Source organism: Mustela erminea, chromosome 2, assembly GCF_009829155.1.
Source record: "Mustela erminea isolate mMusErm1 chromosome 2, mMusErm1.Pri, whole genome shotgun sequence".
NCBI lineage: Eukaryota > Metazoa > Chordata > Mammalia > Carnivora > Mustelidae > Mustela > Mustela erminea.
In genome coordinates this window covers 7,433,360-7,445,676 of record NC_045615.1, presented here as the reverse complement: position 1 = coordinate 7,445,676, position 12,317 = coordinate 7,433,360, and positions in this window count along the sequence as shown.

Below are 12,317 nucleotides of genomic sequence, written 5' to 3'. Positions count from 1 at the left end.
CAGGTTTTCTGCCTCTTCCTGGTTCAGTTTCAGTAGTTTATATATCTCTAGGAATGCATCCATTTCTTCCAGATTTTAAAATTTGCTGGTGTATAGTTGCTCATAATATGTTCTTAAGATTGATTTTATTTCTTTGGCTTTGGTTCTGATACCTCCTCTTTCACTCATGATTCTATTAATTTGGGTCTTTTCTCTTTTCTTTTTGAAAAGTGTGGTCAGGGCTTTGTCAATCTTATTAATTCTCTCAAAGAACCAGCTTCTAGTTTCATTGATTTGTTCTACTGTTCTTTTGGTTTCTATTTCAATGATGTCTACTCTGATCTTTATTTCTCTCTTTTTTAAAAATTCTTCCTTAATTTCCTGGTCGACCCTTTCATTTGTTAGTAGGATGCTCTTTAGCCTCCACGGATTTGCATTCTTTCCAACTATCCTCTTATGATTGAGTTCTAGTTTCAAAGCATTCTGGTCTGGTCCAAAAATATGCAGGGAATGACTCCAATCTTTTTGATACCAGTTGAGATCTGATTTGTGACCCAGGATGTGATCTATTCTGGAGAATGTTCCATGTGCACTAGAGAAGAATGTGTATTCTGTTGCTTTGGGATAGAATGTTCTAAATATATCTCTGATGTCCATCTGGTCCAGTGTCATATAAAGCCTTTATTTCCTCGCTGATCTTTTGCTTAGATGATCTGTCTATTTCAATGAGGGGGTTGTTAACACAATAATAGTCCCCTACTATTATTGTATTATTGTTGATGTGTTTCTTTGATTTTGTTAATAATTGGTTTACATAATTGGCTGCTCCCATGTGAGGAGCATATATATTTAAAATTTTTAAGTCTTCTTGTTGGACAGACCCTTTAAGCATGATATAATGTCCTTCCTCATCCCCTATTATAGTCGTTGGCTTAGAATCTAATTTATCTGATATAAGGGTTGCCACACCAGCTTTCTTTTGATGTGCATTAGCATGGTAAATGTTTTCTATGCCCTCAATTTGAATCTGGAAGTGTCTTTGGGTCTAAAATAAGTTTCTTGAAGACAGCATATCAATGGGTCTTGTTTTTTTTTGTTGTTGTTGTTGTTGTTTGTTTTTTGTCTTGTTTTTTTTTTTGTTTGTTTGTTTGTTTTTTAAATCCATCCTGATACCCTGTGTCTTTTGATTGGGACATTTGACCCATTTACATTCAGAGTAACTATTGAAAGACATGAATTTAGTGCCATTGTATTGTCTGTAAGGTGACTGTTATTGTATATTGTCTTTGTTCCTTTCTGGTCTGTTATTTTTAGGCTCTCTCTTCACTTAGAGGACCTCTTTCAATATTTCCTGTATGGCTGGCTTGGTGTTTGCAAATTCTTTTAATTTTTGTTTGTCCTAGAAGGTTTGTCCTAGAAGGTTTTTACTTCTTCTTCTTCTTCTTCTTTTTTTTTTTTTCCAATGACAGCCTAGCTGGTTATAGTATATTTGGCTGCATGTTTTTCTCGTTTAGTGCTCTGAATATATCATGCCAGTCCTTTCTGGCCTGCCAGGTCTCTGTGGATAGGTCTGCTGCCAATCTAACATTTCTGCCTTTGCATATTATAGACCTCTTGTCCTGAGCTGCTTTCAGGATTTTCTCTTTGTCACTGAGACTTTTAGATAAATATATCACAGAAATATTTAGAACTAATATCTATTTTTATTGATTTTGAGGGGGATCTTGGTGACTCCTGGATTTTGATGCTTGTTCCCTTTGCCAAATTAGGGAAATTCTCTACTATAATATTTTTCCAATATACCTTCTGCCCCTCTCTCTCTTTCTTCTTCTTCTGGGATCCTAATTATTCTAGTATTGTTTCATCTTATGGTATCACTTATCTCTCAAATTCTCCCCTTGTGATCCAGTAGTTGTTCATCTCTCTTTTTCTCAGCTTCTTTATTCTCCATCATTTGATCTTCTATATCACTAATTCTTCTGCCTCATTTATCTTGCAGTAAGATCCTCCATTTTTTATTTTATCTCATTAATATCTTTTTTTAAATTGTTAGCTTGGTTAGATTTTAGTTCTTTTATTTCTCTAGAAAGGGATCTTTTTCTCCAGGAAGGGATTCTCTTTATTTTAAACCCAGCTAGCACCTTGATAATCATCATTCTGAACTCTAGATCTGACATCTTACTAATGTCTGTATTGATTAGGTCCTTAGCCATCAGTACTGCCTCTTGTTCTTTATTTTTTTTTTTTTTGAGTTTTTCTGCCTTGTCATTCTATTCAGATAAGAATAGATAAATGAGAGAACAAAATACTAAAAGGGTAGCAATGACCCCAGAAATATATACATTAACCAAGTCAGAAGGACCCAAAACTGGGGGGAGAAGAAAGGAGGACAAAAAAAACAAGATATATATATATATATATATTTGAGATTGGTGAACACTTGAGTTTGGGTGTATTTTGGTCTGTTAGAAGAAATTACCTCCCAAAATTTTAAAAGAAAAACTTATATATATACACAAAAATAAATGATGAATATGATGTTAAGGGATGAAGGGATGGGAATGTGATTGTAAAGATGAAAATTTAAAAAGTTCCTAAAAAGTGAATTGATAAGAAGTTGGTTGAAAAAAGAAAAAAAAAAAAAGAGGTTAAGAATGTGATCAGACTGGAGACTAGAACAAAGCCATGCACTAGATTTAGGGTATATTTTGATCTATTAGAAGAAACTGTATCCCAAAATTTTAAAGAAAGAAAAACCTATATGTACACAAAAAATAAGTTTAAATACAATGAAGGGATAAAATATGATTATAATCATATAATATATATATATAAGTTTTTCAAAAAATTGAAGCAGAAGGAAAACTTCCAGACTCTTTCTATGAAGCCAGCATTACCTTGATCCCCAAACCAGGCAAAGACCCTACCAAAAAGGAGAATTTCAGACGAATATCACTGATGAGTATGGATGCTAAGATTCTCAAGAAGATCCTAGCAAACAGGATCCAACAGCATATTAAAAAGATTATCCATCATGACCAGGTGGGATTCATTCCTGGGCTACAAGGATGGTTCAACATCCACAAATCAATCAATGTGATTGAACAAATTAATATGAGAAGAGAGAAGAACCACATGGTCCTCTCAATTGATGCAGAAAAAGCACTTGTCAAAATCCAGCATCGGTTCCTGATTAAAATGCTTCAAAGTATAGGGATAGAGGAAACATTCCTGAATTTCATCAAATCTATCTAAGAAAGACCCACAGAAAATATCATCCTCAATGGGAAAAAGCTTGCAGCATTCCCGTTCAGATCAGGAGCAAGACAAGGATGCCCACTTTCACCCCTCTTGTTCAACATAGTATTAGAAGTACTAGCAACAGGCATCAGACAACAAAGTGAAATAAAAGGTGCCCTCAGATTCTTTTTCAGAGTCCATAGTCTCTCATGGTTCCCCTCCCCTTCCAATTTCCCACCACTCCCTTCTCCTGTCCATCTCCCCTTGTTCTCCATGCTATTTGTTATACTCCACAGAGGAGTGAAACCATATGATAATTGCCACTCTCTGCTTGATTTATTTCACTCAGCAGAATCTCCTCCAGTCCTGTCCATGTTGCTACCGAAGTTGGGTATTCATCCTTTCTCAATGGAGGCATAATACTCCATAGTGTATATGGACCACATCTTCCTTATCCATTCGTCCGTTGAAGGGCATCTTGGTTCTTTCCACAGTTTGGCAACCATGGCCATTGCTGCTGTAAACATTGGGGTACAGATGGCCCTTCTTTTCACTACATCTGTATCTTTGGGGTAAATACCCAGTAGTTCAATTCTATGTTTAATTACTTGAGGAATCTCCACACTGTTCTCCAAAATAGCTGCACCAACTTGCATTCCCAACAACAGTGTAAGAGAGTTCCCCTTTCTACACATCCTCCCCAACACATGTTGTTTCCTGTCTTACTAAGTTTGGCCATTCTAACTGGTATAAGGTGGTATCTCAATGTGGTTTTATTTTTTTTTTTTAAGATTTTATTTATTTACAGAGAGAGAGAAATCACAAGTAGGCAGAAAAGCAAGCAGAGAAAGAGAGGGGAGGAAGCAGGCTCCCTGCAGAGCAGAGAGCCCGATGCAGGGCTCGATCCCAGGACCCTGGGATCATGACCTGAGCTGAAGGCAGAGGCTTTAACTCACTGAGCCACCAGGCGCCCCTCAATGTGGTTTTAATTTAAATCTCCCTGAAGGCTAGTGATGATGAGCATTTTTTCATGTGTCTGATAGCCATTTTTATGTCTTCATTGGAGAAGTGTCTGTTCATATCTTCTGTCCACTTTTTGATATGATTATCTGTTTTGTGTGTGTTGAGTTTGAGGAGTTCTTTATAGATCCTGGATATCAACCTTTTGTCTGTACTGTCATTTACAAATATCTTTTCCCATTCCGTGGGTTGCCTCTTTGCTTTGTTGACTGTTAGCTTTGCTGTGCAGAAGCTTTTGATTTTGATGAAGTCCCCAAAGTTCATTTTCGCTTTTGTTTCCTTTGCCTTTGGAGACCTATCTTGAAAGAAGTTGCTGTGGCTGATATCGAAGCGGTTACTGCCTATGTTCTTCTCTAGGATTCTGATGGATTCCTGTCTCACATTGAGGTCTTTTATCCATTTCGAGTTTATCTTTGTGTATGGTGTAAGAGAATGGTTGAGTTTCATTCCTCTGCATATAGTTGTCCAGTTTTCCCAGCACCAATTATTGAAGAGACTTTCATTTTTCTACTCTATATTTTTTCCTGTTTTGTCGAAGATTTTTTGACCATAGAGTTGAGGGTCCATATCTGGGCTCTCTACTCTGTTCCACTGGTATATATGTCTGTTTTTATGCCAGTACCATACTGTCTTGGTGATCACAGCTTTGTAGTAAAGCTTGAAATCAGGTAATGTGATGCCGCCAGTTTTGTTTTTGTTTTTCAACATTTCCTTAGGAATTCAGGGTCTCTTATGATTCCATACAAATTTTAGGATTCATTGCTCCAGCTCTTTGAAAAATTCTACTGGAATTATGATCGGAGTGGCATTAAAAGTATAGATTGCTCTAGGCCGTATAGACATTTTAACAATGTTTATTCTTCTGATCCAAGAGCATGGATTGGTCTTCCATCTTTTTCTGTCTTCTTCAATTTCTTTAATGAGTGTTCTGTAGCTCCTTGAGTACAGATCCTTTACCTCTTTTGTTAGGTTTATTCCCAGGTATCTTATAGTTCTTGGTGCTATAGTAAATGGAATTGATTCTCTAATTTCCCTTTTTGTATTTTCATTGTTAGTGTATAAGAAAACCACTGATTTCTGTACATTGACTTTGTATCCTGCCACATCACTGAATTGCTGTATGAGTTCTAGTAGTTTGGGGGTAGAGTCTTTTGGGTTTTCCATATAAAGAATCATGTCATCTGCAAAGAGAGGGAGTTTGACTTCTTCATTACCAATTTGGATACCTTTTATTTCTCTTTGTTGTCTGATTGCTGGTGCTAGGAATTCTAATACTATGTTGAATAAGAGTGGTGAGAGTGGGCATTCTTGTGTTCCTGATTTCAATGTGAAGGCTGCCAGCTTTTTCCCATTGAGGATGATATTTGCTATGGGTCTTTCATAGATAGATTTGATGAAGTTCAGGAATGTTCCCTCTATCCCTATATTTTGAAGCGTTTTAAGCAGGAATGGATGCTGGATTTTGTCAAATGCTTTTTCTGCATTAATTGAGAGGACCATGTGGTTCTTCTCTCTTCTCTTATTGATTTGTTGTATCACATTGATTGATGTGTGAATGTTGAACCATCCTTGTAGCCCAGGGAGGAATCCCACCTGGTCATGGTGGATAATCTTTTTAATGTGCTGTTGGATCGTGTTGGATAGGATCTTGTTGAGAATCTTTGCATCCATATTCATCAGTGGTATTGGTCTGAATTTCTCCTTTTTGATAGGGTCTGTGCCTGGTTTGGGGATCAGGGTAATGCTGGCTTCATAAAAAGAGTCTGGAAGTTTTCCTTCTGCTTTAATTTTTTGAAACAGTTCCAGGAGAATAGGTATTATTTCTTCTTTGAAAGTTTGGTAGAATTCCCCAGGGAATCCATCAGGTCCTGGGCTCTTGTTTTTTGGGAAATTTTTGATCACTGCTTCAATGTCGTTACTAGATATCAGTCTATTCAGGTTGTCAGTTCTTCCTGGTTCAATTTTGGGAATTTATAGTTTTCCAGCAATGCATCCATTTCATCTAGGTTGCTTAGCTTATTGGCATATAACTGTTGGTAATAATTTCTGATGATTGTTTCTACTTCCTTGGTGTTAGTTGTGATCTCTCCCTTTTCATTCATAATTTCATTAATTTGAGCTTTCTCTGTTTTGTTTTGGATTAGTGTGGCCAATGGTTTATCGATCTTATTGATTCTTTCAAAAAACCAGCTTCTAGTTTCATTGATACGTTCTACTGTATCTCTGGTTTCTACCTCATTGATCTCTGCTCTAATCTTGATTATTTCCCTTCTTATGTGTGGAGTGGGTTTGTTTTGTTGTTGATTCTCCAGTTCTTTAAGGTGTATAGACAGCTGGTATAGTCTGGATTTTTCAATTTTTTTGAAGGAGACTTGGATGGCTATATATTTCCCCCTTAGAACTGTCTTTGCTGTATCCCATAGGTTTTGGACTGAAGTGTCTTCATTGTCATTGGTTTCCATGAATTGTTTCAGTTCTTCTTTGATCTCCTGGTTGATCCAAACATTCTTAAGCAAGGTGGTCTTTAGCTTCCAGGTGTTTGAGGTCATTCCGAACTTTTCCTTGTGATTGAGCGCCAATTTCAAAGCACTGTGATCTGAGAATATGCAGGGAACAATGTCAGTCTTTTGGTATCGGTTAAGTCCTCATTTGTGATCCAGTATGTGGTCTATTCTGAAGAAGGTTCCATGTGCGAGAATGAGTATTGAGAAGAATGAGAAGAATGAGTATTCTCTTGTTTTAGGGTGGAAAGTCCTGTATATATCTATGACGTCCATCTGGTCCGATGTGTCATTCAATGCTCTTGTTTCTTTATTGATTTTCTGCTTCGATGATCTGTCTATTACTGAGAGAGGTGTGTTAAGATCTCCTACTGTTAATGTATTCATATCAATATGACTCTTTATCTTTATTAATAGTTTCCTTATGAAATTGGCTGTTCCCATATTGGGGGTGTAGATAATTATAATTGTTAGATCATTTTGGTGGATAGTCCCTTTAAGAATTATGTAGTATTTTTCTGTACTCTGACTATAGTCTTTAGTTTAAAATCTAATTTATCTGATAGGAGAATTGCTACCCCATTTTTTTGAGGCACATTAGCATGAAAGATGCTTCTCCATCCTTTTACTTTCAGTCTGGGTGTATCTTTAGGTTCCAAATGGGTCTCTTGTAGACAACATATGGATGGGTCCTGTCATTTTATCCAATCTGCAACCCTGTGTCGTTTTATGGCTTCATTTGGGCATTCACATTGAGAGTGATTATTGATAGATATGTTTTTATTGACATCGTGTTACCTTTGAAGTCTTTCTTTCTGTAGATTGTCTCTATATTTCTGTTCAATGCTGTTCTTGGGCTTTTTCCTCTTTATAGAACCCCCCTTAATATTTCTTGCAGTATCGGCTTGGTGGTTGCATAGTCTTTTAAGCCTTGCCAGTCTTGGAAACTCTTTATCTCTCCATCCATTTTGAATGTCAGTCTTGCTGGATAAAGTATTCTTGGCTGCATGTTCTTCTCATTTAGTGCCCTGAATATATCTTGCCAGCCCTTTCTGGCTTGCCAAGCCTCTGTGGACAGGTCTGACTTTATTCTGATGGGCTTTCCTCTGTATGTAAGGATCTTCTTTGTTTTAGCTGCTTTCAAGAGTGTCTGCCTACAATTATAATTCTTCATTCTTACTCTTAGGTGTCTTGAGGACTTTCGAGAATCTATAATCTTGGGGGGAAACCGTTCTTCCTCTAGTACATGAATGCTGGTTCCATTCATGAGATTTGGAAAATTTTCATGGACAACTTGTTCCACAATATCTTCTAGACTCCTTTATTTCTCCTCCCCTTCAGGGATTCCAATAATTCTGACATTGGAACATTTCATGGCATCATTTATTTCCCTGATTCTGTTTTCGTGGCTTCTAAGCAGTTTGTTCCAGGCTTCCTTCTGATCCTTTCTTTCTGTTTGTCCTCCAGATCACTAATTTTATCTTCTGTCTCAGTTACCGTAGCTTTTAGAGAATTTAGATTATATTGGAACTCATTGAGAGCATTTTGTACCTCATCCCTGGTGGCTTTCAGTTCTGCCCTAATCATTGTGGTTTTGATTTGTATTTCCCTGATGCCGAGTGATATGGAGCACTTTTTCATGTGTCTGTTGGCCATCTGGATGTCTTCTTTGCAGAAATGTCTGTTCATGTCCTCTGCCCATTTCTTGATTGGATTATTTGTTCTTTGGGTGTTGAGTTTGCTAAGTTCTTTATAGATTCTGGACACTAGTCCTTTATCTGATATGTCGTTTGCAAATATCTTCTCCCATTCTGTCAGTTGTCTTTTGATTTTGTTAACTGTTTCCTTTGCTGTGCAAAAGCTTTTGATCTTGATGAAATCCCAATAGTTCATTTTTGCCCTTGCTTCCCTTGCCTTTTGCGTTGTTCCTAGGAAGATGTTGCTGCGGTTGAGGTCAAAGAGGTTGCTGCCCGTGTTCTCCTCAAGGATTTTGATGGATTCCTTTCGCACATTGAGGTCCTTCATCCATTTTGAGTCTATTTTTGTGTGTGGTGTAAGGAAATGGTCCAATTTCATTTTTCTGCATGTGGCTGTCCAATTTTCCCAGCACCATTTATTGAAGAGGCTGTCTTTTTTCCATTGGACATTCTTTCCTGCTTTGTCGAAGATTAGTTGACCATAGTGTTGAGGGTCTATTTCTGGGCTCTCTATTCTGTTCCATTGATCTATGTGTCTGTTTTTGTGCCAGTACCATGCTGTCTTGATGACGACAGCTTTGTAATAGAGCTTGAAGTCCGGAATTGTGATGCCACCAACGTTGGCTTTCTTTTTTAATATCCCTTTGGCTATTCGAGGTCTTTTCTGGTTCCATATAAATTTTAGCATTATTTGTTCCATTTCTTTGAAAAAGATGGATGGTACTTTGATAGGAATTGCATTAAATGTGTAGATTGCTTTAGGTAGCATAGACATTTTCACAATATTTATTCTTCCAATCCAGGAGCATGGAACATTTTTCCATTTCTTTGTGTCTTCCTCAATTTCTTTCATGAGTACTTTATAGTTTTCTGAGTATAGATTCTGTGCCTCTTTGGTTAGGTTTATTCCTAGGTATCTTATGGTTTTGGGTGCAATTGTAAATGGGATTGACTCCTTAATTTCTCTTTCTTCTGTCTTGCTGTTGGTGTAGAGAAATGCAACTGATTTCTGTGCATTGATTTTATATCCTGACACTTTACTGAATTCCTGTATAAGTTCTAGCAGTTTTGGAGTGGAGTCTTTTGGGTTTTCCACATATAGTATCATATCATCTGCGAAGAGTGATAATTTGACTTCTTCTTTGCCGATTTGGATGCCTTTAATTTCCTTTTGTTGTCTGATTGCTGAGGCTAGGACCTCTAGTACTATGTTGAATAGCAGTGGTGATAATGGACATCCCTGCCGTGTTCCTGACCTTAGCGGAAAAGCTTTCAGGTTTTCTCCATTGAGAATGATATTTGCGGTGGGTTTTTCATAGATGGCTTTGATGATATTGAGGTATGTGCCCTCTATCCCTACACTTTGAAGAGTTTTGATCAGGAAGGGATGCTGTACTTTATCAAATGCTTTTTCAGCATCTATTGAGAGTATCATATGGTTCTTGTTCTTTCTTTTATTGATGTGTTGTATCACATTGACTGATTTGCGGATGTTGAACCAAACTTGCAGCCCTGGAATAAATCCCACTTGGTCGTGGTGAATAATCTTTTTAATGTACTGTTGAATCCTATTGGCTAGTATTTTGTTGAGTATTTTCGCATCTGTGTTCATCAAGGATATCAGTCTATAGCTCTCTTTTTTGGTGGGATCCTTGTCTGGTTTTAGGATCAAGGTGATGCTGGCCTCATAAAATGAGTTTGGAAGTTTTCCTTCCATTTCTATTTTTTGGAACAGTTTCAGGAGAATAGGAATTAGTTCTTCTTTAAATGTTTGGTACAATTCCCCCGGGAAGCCGTCTGGCCCTGGGCTTTTGTTTGTTTGGAGATTTTTAATGACTGTTTCAATCTCCTTACTGGTTATGGGTCTGTTCAGGCTTTCTATTTCTTCCTGGTTCAGTTGTGGTAGTTTATATGTTTCTAGGAATGCATCCATTTCTTCCAGATTGTCAAATTTATTGGCATAGAGTTGCTCATAGTATGTTCTTATAATAGTTTGTATTTCTTTGGTGTTAGTTGTGATCTCTCCTCTTTCATTCATGATTTTATTTATTTGGGTCCTTTCTCTTTTCTTTTTGATGAGTCGGGCCAGGGGTTTATCAATTTTATTAATTCTTTCAAAGAACCAGCTCCTAGTTTCGTTGATTTGTTCTATTGTTTTTTTGGTTTCTATTTCATTGATTTCTGCTCTGATCTTTATGATTTCTCTTCTCCTGCTGGGCTTAGGGTTTCTTTCTTGTTCTTTCTCCAGCTCCTTTAAGTGTAGGGTTAGGTTGTGTACCTGAGACCTTTCTTGTTTCTTGAGAAAGGCTTGTACCGCTATATATTTTCCTCTCAGGACTGCCTTTGTTGTGTCCCACAGATTTTGAACCGTTGTATTTTCATTATCATTTGTTTCCATGATTTTTTTCAATTCTTCTTTAATTTCCCGGTTGACCCATTCATTCTTTAGAAGGATGCTGTTTAGTCTCCATGTATTTGGGTTCTTTCCAAACTTCCTTTTGTGGTTGAGTTCTAGCTTTAGAGCATTGTGGTCTGAAAATATGCAGGGAATGATCCCAATCTTTTGATACCGGTTGAGTCCTGATTTAGGACCGAGGATGTGATCTATTCTGGAGAATGTTCCATGTGCACTAGAGAAGAATGTGTATTCTGTTGCTTTGGGATGAAATATTCTGAATATATCTGTGATGTCCATCTGGTCCAGTGTGTCGTTTAAGGCCTTTATTTCCTTGCTGATCTTTTGCTTGGATGATCTGTCCATTTCAGTGAGGGGAGTGTTAAAGTCCCCTACTATTATTGTATTATTGTTGATGTGTTTCTTTGATTTTGTTATTAATTGGTTTATATAGTTGGCTGCTCCCACGTTGGGGGCATAGATATTTAAAATTGTTAAATCTTCTTGTTGGACAGACCCTTTGAGTATGATATAGTGTCCTTCCTCATCTCTTATTATAGTCTTTGGCTTAAAATCTAATTGATCTGATATAAGGATTGCCACTCCTGCTTTCTTCTGATGTCCATTAGCATGGTAAATTCTTTTCCACCCCCTCACTTTAAATCTGGAGGTGTCTTCGGGCTTAAAATGAGTTTCTTGGAGGCAACATATAGATGGGTTTTCTTTTTTTATCCATTCTGATACCCTGTGTCTTTTGACAGGGGCATTTAGCCCATTAACATTCAGGGTAACTATTGAGAGATATGAATTTAGTGCCATTGTATTGCCTGTAAGTTGACTGTTACTGTATATGGTCTCTGTTACTTTCTGATCTACCACTTGTAGGCTCTCTCTTTGCTTAGAGGACCCCTTTCAATATTTCCTGTAGAGCTGGTTTGGTATTTACAAATTCTTTCAGTTTTTGTTTGTCCTGGAAGCTTTTAATCTCTCCTTCTATTTTCAATGATAGCCTAGCTGGATATAGTATTCTTGGCTGCATGTTTTTCTCGTTTAGTGCTCTGAAAATATCATGCCAGCTCTTTCTGGCCTGCCAGGTCTCTGTGGATAAGTCAGCTGCCAATCTAATATTTTTACCATTGTATGTTACAGACTTCTTTTCCCGGGCTGCTTTCAGGATTTTCTCTTTGTCACTGAGACTTGTAAATTTTACTATTAGGTGACGGGGTGTGGGCCTATTCCTATTGATTTTGAGGGGCGTTCTCTGAACCTCCTGAATTTTGATGCTCGTTCCCTTTGCCATATTGGGGAAATTCTCCCCAATAATTCTCTCCAGTATACCTTCTGCTCCCCTCTCTCTTTCTTCTTCTTCTGGAATCCCAATTATTCTAATATTGTTTCGTCTTATGGTGTCACTTATCTCTCGAATTCTCCCCTCGTGGTCCAGTAGCTGTTTGTCCCTCTTTTGCTCAGCTTCTTTATTCTCTG